This window comes from Paramormyrops kingsleyae, chromosome 4, assembly GCF_048594095.1.
Source record: "Paramormyrops kingsleyae isolate MSU_618 chromosome 4, PKINGS_0.4, whole genome shotgun sequence".
NCBI classification, from domain to species: domain Eukaryota; kingdom Metazoa; phylum Chordata; class Actinopteri; order Osteoglossiformes; family Mormyridae; genus Paramormyrops; species Paramormyrops kingsleyae.
Genome location: NC_132800.1, coordinates 9,600,012 through 9,612,830, shown reverse-complemented (window position 1 = coordinate 9,612,830; position 12,819 = coordinate 9,600,012). Strand labels below are relative to the sequence as shown.

Here is a 12,819-nt window from a genome sequence, read left to right as displayed (position 1 = left end):
CACATGAGGGGGGTTTGTAAGTAGGTGGTGGCAGTAAAAAAGTTGTCAATCAGTGGGGACAGGCCCCCCGCGATTAATTCCATTGATTAATGTACAGTTTGCAGCCCACTGGTTTAGAAACATTTTGTTATAGGAAAACAGGTAACATCTTGTTACCTCCCTGATTCATTTAAAAAGCTCAAGCTCAGTGTTTTACCTTCACATGATGCTAATATCCCCACTGTGGAATCAGTACAGCCTTTTTCTGAGATATACATCATTGTGACTTTACATATTGTTGCTTTTTTTATACTGTTGTGCTTGAGGGACACCAACGACCGGAGTCAAATTCCTTGTATGTGTTCGCTCACATAATTGGCCAATAAACGCGATTCTGATACAGTAATATACCTTTGGTGAAACAGTTTCCTAAATACTCTGTATCAATCCATGTCATTTCAAATTGTCACACCTTTATTTCTTGGGCCATTGGCGCCCTCTAGAGGGTTTCTCTGGGAATAATTTGAATTACAGTGTCTCGCTGTTTCCTATGAAGACATCTCTCCAGTGCTGCTCCAGAGCTGCCCTGTGAGCGATGACCAGCTAGCGGACAGGCAGGCAGAGGCCCTGCAGTTCATTTGCTTTAGGATGAATTACTGCATTGAAAAATATTAGAAGAGACAGTGTCAGTTTTACACTGCGAGCTACTGTTACAAAGAAAACAATCAGGGGAGTTAGTAAGTTATAATGGTTGACTTTGCACATTGAGAGTGGGAGGGGTCTTCAGTGGAAGACGGTGTTGTGATCAACTAGGAATGTCTTGGTGATTGAGCAGTTGGTAAACACTGATTTACATGATGTCCCTGCAGGTGCTGACAGTGTGAGGACATTCAGGCATTTAACTACAGAAAGTGGAGAATCTCTCACCATCCCATGTTTCTATGATCAGAAGTATAAAGAGCATGTGAAATACTGGTGTAGAGGGCAATTATGGTCCTCATGTACAATCATGACACGCACAGACTCACCACAGAGCTCCAGTGAAGTGTCAATCACTGATAATCCCGCCCAGCTAGTTTTCCATGTGATCATGAGGAACCTGAAGACAAGTGACACTGGTATCTACTGGTGTGCTGTAGAGATTGGTGGTCTTGGTGAGATGGATGACTCTCGGGATCTGATAATAGAGGTTAAAGGTAAGATGTTTTAACAAATTTCACACATTTTCTTGCTAATATCAGTAGATTGGAATGTACAGCATTTGAATACTAAAATAAGCAAACAGTACTTAATTTCTCTCCTATTCACACAGATGCTCGGAGTGTGAGGACTGTGAGCTGGGTATCTGCAAAGAGAGGAGGATCTGTCACCATCCCATGTTACTATGATCAGAAGTATAAACACCATGTGAAGTACTGGTGTAGAGGGTCTAACTGGAATTCCTGCTCCACATTGGCACGTTCTGACTCCAATCAGACAGCAGGGAAAGTGTCAATCAGTGATGACCCCGCCCACCTGGTCTTTAATGTGACCATGAGGAACCTGCAGGAAAAGGACTCTGACACTTACTGGTGTGCTGTGGAGATTCATGGGGCAGCAGATGATGGTGTCTATCTACAGCTGATTGTGATGGAAGGTGAATTATTAAATTAGTCTGATGCTCATAGCATCAGACTGTAGGTTATATGAACTCCTCTGTGTGTTACATGTATTTAAATAGATGCATTGTATTATTTGGTTGTTTTTATTATTATTATGATTATTATTATAATTATTATTATTGTTGTTGTTATGATACATGCTATGGACAGAATGATTATGACACAGTTATGACTGCATGGTCAAATCCTCAATAATGAAATCCTTGGTTCTTATGGCCTATTATACTTTCAGAAGTTTTATTGGTGGTAGATTCATTTTTATTAAATGTATGTTATGGAATTGGATGAGTATGGTTTAAGTAATTTAAAATGCTTTGACTGCTGTCTTGACCTGGTCCTGCACAGCAGAGGGAGTTTTACCCAAACAGGGAGAGCTGACTACAGCTTTACAGCAGACAGAAAGTTTTACTTCAGCTACACAGAAGAGAGACGGTTTAACTTCAGCAACAAAACACCCAACAGGATGGGCTGTGACCATGTATCCCTCTGGTGCCCTGACTTCCACCACTAATGAGAATCTGAACACCACACAGTCGCCAAGGTAAATTGCCAAACCCATTTCTTTCTCTGTACAATAGTTTTAAAAGTGTGCATTCAAGATTCAAAGTTAGATAAGTAAAAACCCATCATGGATCCTGCATGAAACCCCTGCATGTCTTAAACCTTCACTTTCCTTCTCTTGTTCTTCTCCAGTCAGATGCTCCTTCTGCTGACGTTGGTGCTGCTTCTGTTGCTGGTGGCCACTGTCATGGTTATCTGGATTCTGCGAAGAAGATCCAGTGAGAAAAATAACTTCAACATAATTAAACCAGTTGTCCAGAATTTGAACCACATTATTTATCGATTATTTTCCTTTTAATTAATTATTTGATTTATCATATAACACTTCTAGTTCTCATAGGTTGTATTGAGATGTGAATGAATTGCAGCTTTACCATCATGTCTCTGCAGAAACGCTGATCGGTAACAGATACAGACCCAGCCACCCTGTGAGTGTCCATTCCTGCATCTGCTCTGTGTGGTGATCGCATTATTAGGGGTCATTAAACTGCAATAATATCCTATTTTGACTCTCACATTAGTTTGGAAATAAGTTACACAATGTACGCACCCTCTGTTGAGTCAGTTTTGACCGAAAAAGCATCAAAAATGACAGTTGAGAGAGTTAATCATGGATGAAATTTATTAGGAAAAGGCTAAATGCTGATTCATGTGCTTGTTTCATCTCAGCAGAACACAGAGCCTGGAGATGAGCTGATCTACAGCAGCATGGTCTTTAAGAAACCATCAGCACAACCTGTGAGTTGAGTAAAATGTTTCCCCATGACATATTCTGTAGCCAGATTGTATGGGGAACCTTGGTTACAGTATTCATTTACAGTGTGTGTCCTTTTTGTAGTTATACAGTGTAAAAGTAATGGTATATGATTACAGTATCCATTTACAGTATGTGTCCTTCTTGTAGTTATACAGTGCAATAGTAATGGTATATGATTACAGTATCCATTTACAGTGTGTGTCCTCTTTGTAGTTATATAGTGTAATAGTAATGGTATATGATTACAGTATCCATTTACAGTGTGTGTCCTCTTTATAGTTATATAGTGTAATAGTAATGGTATATGATTACAGTATCCATTTACAGTGTGTGTCCTCTTTGTAGTTATATAGTGTAATAGTAATGGTATATGATTACAGTATCCATTTACAGTGTGTGTCCTCTTTATAGTTATATAGTGTAATAGTAATGGTATATGATTACAGTATCCATTTACAGTGTGTGTCCTCTTTATAGTTATATAGTGTAATAGTAATGGTATATGATTACAGTATCCATTTACAGTGTGTGTCCTCTTTGTAGTTATATAGTGTAATAGTAATGGTATATGATTACAGTATCTATTTACAGTGTGTGTCCTCTTTGTAGTTATATAGTGTAATAGTAATGGTATATGATTACAGTATCCATTTACAGAGTGTGTTTTCTCTGTAATTACTCAGTGTATTAGTAATGGTACATTATTATAGTGTCCATTTAAAGTGGATGTTCCTTCTCCAGCCCTCTGTAGACCCCGGGGATGAAATGACATACAGCTCAGTCAATCTACAGGACAGACAGGGTAAGAGCCATCCTTTATCATGTAAGTAAAACATGAAGTAAAAATTGAAAGCTGGAAGAGTGTCATTGGGAGGAAATCATCATATCTGTGACTGTTTGGCTTGGACACTCGTGTGAAGAGGGGAGTTTAGCTGTGGAGAATGGCTTTGGGTCGGCTTCAAAGAGACACCCTTGGGGAACTCAGGAGAGGGAGGCAGGGCTTTGCCCATGCTGTTTACAGCAGGGATGGAATGCCTTTGAACTGGGAATATAGTAGGTAGAGAAAGGATCACTTTGAGGACATGCTGGGAAGATTATGTCTCTTGGCTGATTTGGGAACGTCTCAGATTCCCCCCAGCGGAGCTCGATGAGGTGGCTGGGGAATGAGAGGTCTGGGCATTTGGGACTGCTGAGGCCACGACCTGGACCTGGATAAGCGGCAGAGAATGGATGGATGGATGGATGGATGGAAGGACAAAAAATGATGAGCTCTATGACAGAGACAGATGGATTGCCTGTTAACTGGAGTTCACAAGGTGTCCTATAAAACCTGCTTTCATAGACCATGATCTTTCCCTCCTCAGAATGTCCCCCCTCTGATGTGACCTACGCTGCTGTGGTGCCAAAGAAGAAACGAATCTCATAAAGTCCTTCTTTATGTCTGTGGGCTGCCTGCGATGCCCTCAGAAAAGGGGAAGTGTATCTGAAGAAGACGCCAATTGTAGTTATTTGTCTTCTGATAAGCCAGGTGAACCCCTCTAGGCAGCCTGGGTGCATCTTAAAATGTGTCAATTTTATCAGACCTTTTTCCTAGGGATGGGCCAATCCACATTTTCTCACTTCTAATCCGATTTCGATACACAACTGCTGATACCAATACAGATTCTGATACTTATATATACAGATGCTCCTCAACTTACAAACGAGATACATTCCAAACGGCCGTTTAGAACTTGAAATGTTCGTAAGACGTTATTCAACATGAATTTAAGGGTATATGCAAGTACTAAGTACTAGGATGCTGGGAGTACGCACGCGGAATTGGCGCGCAGAAAAACAAAATTGATGTTGTGGACAGGAAACGGGAGCCCAATTTCAGTCCTCATTATTCATATGTCTGAAAGTTTGTAAGTTGAAAGTTCGTAAGTAGAAGAGGGTCTGTATATTATTTATACTTCATATATTATTAATAATTTTAAACTAGTAAATACAGATGAAAAATGTATCCAAAAAATTTTTATTAGGCTACTAGAAACATACAATGTACTGTTCCACCTTGTTTGTACATCTTGTTTTAAACATTTTTAAGGCATTTTGCAGTTCAAATAGATTATCTTCCAAGCAAGCATATACAAGTGGCGAATAGTCCTTAAGCATCCACTGCTTTCTTCATATTGCTTGCATTGTCTGGCACAATTGTGTGCTACTTGTACTTCCATCTCTCAAAACTTTTTTTTCTTTTACAACGATTGCAAGTCGCTGTCCTACTAGTTGTTGTTAAAAGCTTAAAATACTTCCAGATTGTCATCCACTTATACCTTTTATATACTTATTTTTACATTTTGTACTTAGGTTCTATATTCCTACACTGCTGTTGCAATGCTTTAAATTTCTCCATTGTGGGTCAAATAAAGGATTATATTAATTTATCTTATCTTTTATCTTATCTTATCTTATATGACTGTTATGAATTAAATTCACCAAGAGATGGTGACATTTTACCTCCATAAAAATAGCCCAAAACTTATATTGATAGCATAGTTTGATAGCTATAAACCTGAGATAACATACGACCACCAACTGGTCAATTAACCACTCCTTTTTCAACAGAGGTGAATGTATATGCAGTTAACAAGACATTAAACAAATGATAATCAGGGCCGCTGGAAAATTTAATCTCCAATCCACATCTAGACAGAATTATCCTCTCTTCTGTCTCATGATTAGCAGGGTAGCAGCTGGGGTGCTTATGCTACAAAGTTTTTCTTTTTTATTTCAACAACATATCCACCTTCAAGTGAAGCACGAGCCTCCTATTGTTTTGAGGTTTTTTTTTTTTATTCATATTGCCGTTTGGAGGCCATCTCTCCACCTGCATGGATCCAACTGCCTGTCGGCGCATTTGACCGCTGATTGGTCAGATGCTGCGTGCTGTCAATCATTGTGGCAATGCGTGCAGTGTCAGATTACTCGTCTCTTTTTTCTTCTCTCCTGCCATTGGCTGACTTGGTGCTCTATGCACGCCTCACGGCGGCGATGCGCATCCTTTGGGCATTTGCAGAGAATGCATCCCCTTGCGGAAAATGGGGTCCCCCATGGATCGTGGGGCCCTATGCACAGCGCGTGTTCTACGTGTAGGGAGGGGCGGCGCTGCTCTTATGTGATGTTCTTGCGATCCTCGTACTGCAAAGGGTATGCGCATGACATCACAACAGGCAGAGCAGCACAGCCACTGAGTGGCAAAAACACTGAGTGGCAGCACTAGCATTCAGCTTGAATGTCACTAAAAACATGTAAAATGGGAAAGAGCTGTAGAGCGATTGATTGTACAAATCAATTTAAAAAGGAATAGGATCTTTTTACAGAAAAGTGCTATTTAGTTTTTGCTGAAAACTAAATAAGTAAGTATCGGACGTGGATCTGACATATTTCTGATACTCAATGCATCAAATAGGTCTGGATTGCGTCGATACTGATCCAAATATTGGATAAGTGCATTTCTACTTTTTTTCTGAGGAATTCATTGAGTTGCTTGTTTGTCTTGGTATGAGGAAAATTAATTACTGGTTTCTGTTGTTGAGAATACAGTTATCCCCCAGGATCCATGGGAGACTGGTTACAAGATGAATACCAAAGTCTACAAATGTTCTAGTCCGTTTTATAAAATGGCATCATATTTGTATATAATCTATGCACATCCTCCCATATACTTTAAATCATCTTTATGTCACTTGTAATACCAAACACAACACAAATAATAAGGGAATTTGGCTTGTATATAGCTTGGGCTTGAATTTTAAGCAGCATCTTTTATTATCAGCACAATAAAGCATTGTGGGTAATGAGAAAGCAGAGTATCTCTGGCATTCAGTCTCACCATTACAGCAAAACCTGAAGCCACGTTACTTTTCAGCCGCCCCCACATCTGACTGAAAATTATGATAGTCTCCGTATGATGGTGGCAAATACAAGTTTTGCCTTGGAAATTTTTGTTCTTGCTTTTCATTTCTGTTTTAAAACCGTGGTTGGTTGAATCTGTTGATGCTGACCTTGTGGATACTGAGGGCCGTCCATGTTAATTTTACTCGTTACTGAGTATATTTAGTCACTCCGTTAATGTACTAATGAGTCAATACCACAGGCCTGGTGAGGCTTGCCATGGCAACAGGACAAGTGGGACAATGTAGTCCCTCCTGTGACCCAAGACCTGTTTGTTTCGGTGCTTTTTCCCCTTTTTGAAGCCGATGCAGCTGTCTTTCATTTTCACCCATCCCAGGCTGCACTCATCTTGAAGGGGATGGGGGAAAGTCCTCGGGAGCCTCAGTCCCCAAAGAGTGGAAACCATTGGAGAGCTAATAGGGTCAGGCCTGTTGAGGATCAGGGAAAGTCTGGTGCTAACGCTTCGCCTGTTGCATAGCAACACTTGGGTCCTAATTTGAGGTGGCATATCTGGGTAGGCACATGGAACGTCTTGTCTTTCCGGCAAGATGACCATCTTCCTCTAAACTCCACAATTCAGTGGCAGCACTTTCTGAGGTATGCAGACCGGGGAGTGGCCAGATCTCTGTAGGCTTTTGGTCTGGTTGCTCTGATGGTTGCCATACTCAGGGAGTAGCCGTTGTTTTGGCGGATCGGCTTTTCCCGATGATGTCTGATGTCACTCCTTTCAACTAGTGTATTATGAAACTCAGGCTAAGGCACTACTTGAGTGTCTTATCTGTTGTCTCAATGTATGCTCTGACCGTGGTGAGTGATGTCTCTTTGAGAGAGACAAATTACTCTCATCTTCACTCAGTAAGCGTAAGAGTAGCAACAAGAAGTATGTGGTCAGAATTCACAAACTGGGCACCTCTATAGACCCTGCAGTTCTGCTGCAGCCTTCAGCATCTGCCCACAAGGATCGATCTCCTTCGCCGCATCCCCAGTATTGGAGTATCAAGTTCAACAATGCGGCTCAGGGCGTTGGAACCAGGATCGCAGTCCTTTCACAAAGTCAAGGAACATGGAGCCACTTTCACCACGGTCTCCAGACCCATGGGGACCAACACAATCCTTGTAGCCAGCCAGTGGTCGCATTGAAGTCACCCATGACCAGAAGAATGTCACCTCATGGGCAACCTGTAGCAGATACCGATTATAAGCCACTCAGTTTGATTGTGCCAGGGGCTGCTTCCATCAATGGGAGGGATTCTAGGATCGCACTAGACAATTACCGACCACCTTAAGCTGGGGGCCCCCAGCGAAGCAGGTGCTGTTCCGCCATAGCATGCCGTCCTCATTGGGTGCATGGAGAAGAGGATTAATCCGAATTGCAGGTTATAAACATTGTACCAGGTGAAAAGCAAAGACAACGAAAGAGATCATCTCTTAAACTGGGTACCTGGAAAGTTGGTACGATGATGACAGGGATCACTGACAACCTCCACGACATTAGCAATGTCAAAGACAGCTGTGATCAACAAGGAGCTCCAGAGGCTCAATGTCGAAGTAGCCAGCCTTCAGAAAACTCACCTGACAGATTCCAGCACTCTAAAAGACTACACCTTCTTCTGGCAGAGGAAGCCTTCTGATGAGCAGAGAGTATAAAGTGAGCTTTGCATTGAGTGCCACTCCTGAGACAAAGGACAAGTTGTATGAGAACCTGTGAACTATCATTAGGAGTATCCTCAATAAAGAATAAGTTGGTCCTTCTAGGCGATTTCAATGCCAGAGTGGGTGTTGACCATGAATCCTTGCCCACTTACATCGGACACCATGGAGTAGGAAACATGAATAACAATGGGCAGTGACTGCAGGAGTTATTTACATACTTTGACCAGTGCACAACCAACTCCTTCTTTCAAACAAAGCCTCAATACAATGTCTCCTAGAGAAACCCTTCTTCGAAGCACCGGCACCAGTTGGATCTGGTCTTAGTCAGTCGCTCTGTGCTTAGGAATGTACTGCTGACATGCTCCTACCATAGCGCCAACTGTATTTTTGTATGAGTATAGAGTATACAACCGGAGAACTAGAAATATGGTGGTTCTAATGGGATTTCAAAATGAAGGTCATCGTGGCCCATTCCTCTTGGAGTGCTTCTTCGTACCTTCTGTTCTAACAAACTGCATATTATATGTAGTGAAGCATTTTTTACCAAGGGAGGAACAATATGAAAACAGATTAACTCAAACGGGGAATACTTCTATGGTAATCCTTAACAAGACTAAATATGTGTATTCCAATAGTCCAACAAATATAACAGGAAAAGCAGGGAAGTCTGATGCCAGACAGTAAGGCACACAAACAGTGAGTAGTTACACAGTAGCTGTGTCTGAATTCAGGAGCTGCATCCTTCTAAGGCTAATAGATTGAATTAGTAGATTGAATGTGTCACAATGACATGACAAGGCTATCCCATTTCAGAGGCTTCTTCAAATACAAAATACAAATACAAAATACAAATACAAAATACAAATACAAAATACAAATACAAATACAAAATACAAATACAAAATACAAATACAAAAAATACTTTATTCTTTTGCTGAAATCCCAATATCGAAGTTCAAACAGAAAGCATTGTCAAATGGGATGTTCTGTGTAATTTCCTATTTGAGTTACCGGTTGTTCCTACCCTTAACATTGAGTCACGAAGCGCTGTTCCTATCCCCTAGCTGGGGCACACCCATCTCTGCACAGTGAATCTTGGGAATTGTTAGCCTGAGTAGAATCCATTGGATGCATCCTTCATGGAGCAGGTGGATCCTTCATGAAAAAGAAGGATGCATTTCTACGCTGCATTTGAAGGACCCTTTGAAATGAAACCTTGTTGCATCGCTGTGATACATTCAGTCTTCAAATTCATCCTTATAAGGATGCAGCCCCTGAATTCGGACACATTCCCATGAATGGCGTATTCTTCTCCATTATTACCATGGGACACCAGTTTGCATATACTACTGCCACCTACTGTATGGGATGATGGATAGCATGTCAGTGACGTCACACACAGTGATCCACCTCCATAGATCCACGATAAGCGAGGCTCTTTTCTACTGCTGGACCCTTCTCATTTGAGTAGCAAAGCAGTGGGTGTCACAAACCCGCTCAGACCAACAGAGGGATTCTTAACAGAGCCTTTATTTAGCTGTGCCGAGGGAACAGAGACTGGGAGCGGGCAGAGACGTGGTCGTGCTGGCAGCGTCGAAAACCAGGAGATCGGGAACAACCGGAAGGCCAGGGTCATGATCCGGAACCGTAGTCGGGGTCGCAGGCAAAGGGGTCGATAACCGATGGGTTCGTCCAAAGACACAGACAAGGCACACGGGGAATTCACAAGGAGGAAGAGCAAGGGGAGGAAGGGCAGGAGGGAGGTTGAGATGGGTTGCAGGGAGAGTCGGACAGGGCAAGCAGGGCGGAACGGAGCTATACGGGAGACAGGGAAATGAACGCTCAGTATGTATCTTTTCATCAACAATACCTCGCACCGGGCTGCAGTGTTTTCGGGCTTTTATCTAACGTAGAGTCCCGGTATTGGTTGGGGCCAACCGCCTCCCATTGCCGGTCCACCGGCGGGGCGTGACAGTGGGAAGGTTGTTTATGACTTAACAATAGTTTTGTAGCACTGAAGGTACCATCAGACAACGTGGAGGTTGGCTTGGTAATAATTTGTAATAATTTCTCCATAGTTGCCATGTCATTGTGCTGTATTGTAATGTCATGTGTGGAAGAAGAATTCCAGTAGGGCTGGGAGGGGTGTGTAGAGGGAATGCTGTCAATGTCTAAGGCCTTAGGCAAAAAGACGTGTGTATGTGTGTCTTGCACTGACTCTGAAACTGGAAGCTGAAACCGCCTGTTTCTGAAAATAATCGGAGACTCCTTTGCCCTGCTGAGAAAACAAGATGCATTACACTGGCTGCTCAATGCCGCAGAGGAAGATAACGGAGGAGCAGACAGAAATACTGAATAGAGAAACAGAAGTATATTCTTATGTATTATAATATGTGTGCTATGTTTAATATGATTTGCTTGATTGCATGGATTGGACTGAGTAGAAATATGTGAAGGGCTAGCAAGGGTGGGATGCAGCTATGGCAACTGGATGTCTGTCGCTGGGCCTAGAGGAATGTGGAGGTGCCTGAGATCACCGCCTTTCCATCTTATGCAATGGGGTAGAAGATTCCTTTTAGGGGAGCTAAAGAAATGTATAAGAATGGAGCCTTTCTGTTGTTCAGGGGTTTGCTTCTTTGGAGCGGGATACCCTGTTTCTTTGATGTCAACTCCGGGTGCACCCTGCTTTAATAAAGAAATTTTATCTTACTCAAGTCAGGTCAAATTTACTTTATTCCTGGTGTCGAACAGAATTTAGAGAAATAAAAGTCAGTATAGGTGTTTTATTTCCACACATGCATAGAGTTTAATGTTAATCATTGTATACAGTGTGTTTGTGTGTGTGTGTGCGTGTGTGTGTGTATGTATGCCCACCATGAGTATTAGGAGTAAGCAGGGCGATGATGGGCATTGTGGGCCATCTGAGTGGGTTATCAGTATGATTGGTACAGGTGAATAAAATTAACTCACCTTGTGGTTAAAACCGATCGGCGAGATCACCTCACATTTCTTTAATGCAGTGTTGTCTGTTCTGGAACTTGAATGGACAAATAGCACATAAGCAAAGAGGTATCGTACTGACAGCTTGCTGTGTATTGCAGGGGTCAGTGATAAACGCTGGAGCTTTTGGAGTGTCCTCTGTCCATGAGAGTGTGAATTGTATGGATCAGAAATCTTGTGCTTCTATTGCCTTGAGGTTCGAATAATGAATTTGTCTTGGGACTGAAGCATCTGCTGGCGTAACAAATAAAGACCACAAGAGGGTGGTGTTCAAAGAACAAAAGCATCCTCTCCTCCGTAATCAACGTAAATAAAATGTCTAAAGAATGCCTGGGTGCAATCAGAAAAAGTGACAGGGTGATAGATAATATACACCATGGAAAATAATTATGAAACATTATTAATCTTTTGGTTCCCAAATAATTAACAGTTAAGTCAGAGACTCATCTTCTGTGTTTGTGTCTGAGTACAGTATGTCTGAGTACCATATTTGTGTCTGAGTACAGTATGTCTGGGGTTCTTAACTGTGTACATATTCTACCATTAAACCAGAATTAGGTTGTTAGTAAATACATTTAAATGCTATTGTATTGAGGTTTATTTAAGTAACACTGTAGTGGCCATTCAGCGTAAGGGACTAGAACTTAGAGACATTCTTTGTAGCACCAATATTGGACACAAGGGGGAAGAATGTCCATTACAAATAACATTTCAATGTGCCAATTGAACAATTTACATTGATACCAATTGTATTTTCCAGCTGTACTTTACTTATCGTTATAAATTATGACAGAACGTAAAGCTGTTGCATGCAGCGTTCATTTGACGCCACCTGAACGCGTAGCCGGCCGAACGCCGGTGCTGAACGCCCGTGTGGATGCTTTGATTTGCTCCAATGAGCAGAAAAACAGTTGGCGCTCACCTGGTACAGACGTCCGTGTGAACGAGGCCTTACTGTTACACTGTACAATTACAAAGAGAACACACAATGTAAATGGATACTTTAACCATACCTTCCCCATACAATCCGGTTTATTTATTTATTTATCGTTGCGGATGTGTGGTAATGGTAGATTCATCAATTTTTAAATAATTTGTGAAATAAACTGCATATATTTGGAAATTATCCATACATATACTTCTGTTTACTTAAAATATATATTTAAACCGCAATCTTTTTTCATAAGCTATTCAATTTAATATCCATAGGCTACTACATCACCTTTACAACTGCATGCATGTTTGCCATATTTTACAGACATGTGGGGC

The 12,819-nt window shown here is 41.6% G+C and overlaps 1 protein-coding gene and 1 long non-coding RNA gene across 4 annotated transcripts in view; one reads left to right on the top strand and one right to left on the bottom strand.

Annotated features, from left to right (window-relative positions):
• Positions 1-12,819, top strand: part of LOC140588706 (polymeric immunoglobulin receptor-like) — a 109,757-nt gene that overhangs the window by 43,428 nt on the left and 53,510 nt on the right. The window lies entirely within an intron of this gene.
• Positions 1-12,819, bottom strand: part of LOC140588707 (uncharacterized) — a 69,283-nt gene that overhangs the window by 54,856 nt on the left and 1,608 nt on the right. The window contains exon 2 of the long non-coding RNA XR_011989878.1: positions 12,473-12,512. This is a non-coding gene — a long non-coding RNA (uncharacterized lncRNA). The remainder of the gene's footprint in view (positions 1-12,472; positions 12,513-12,819) is intronic.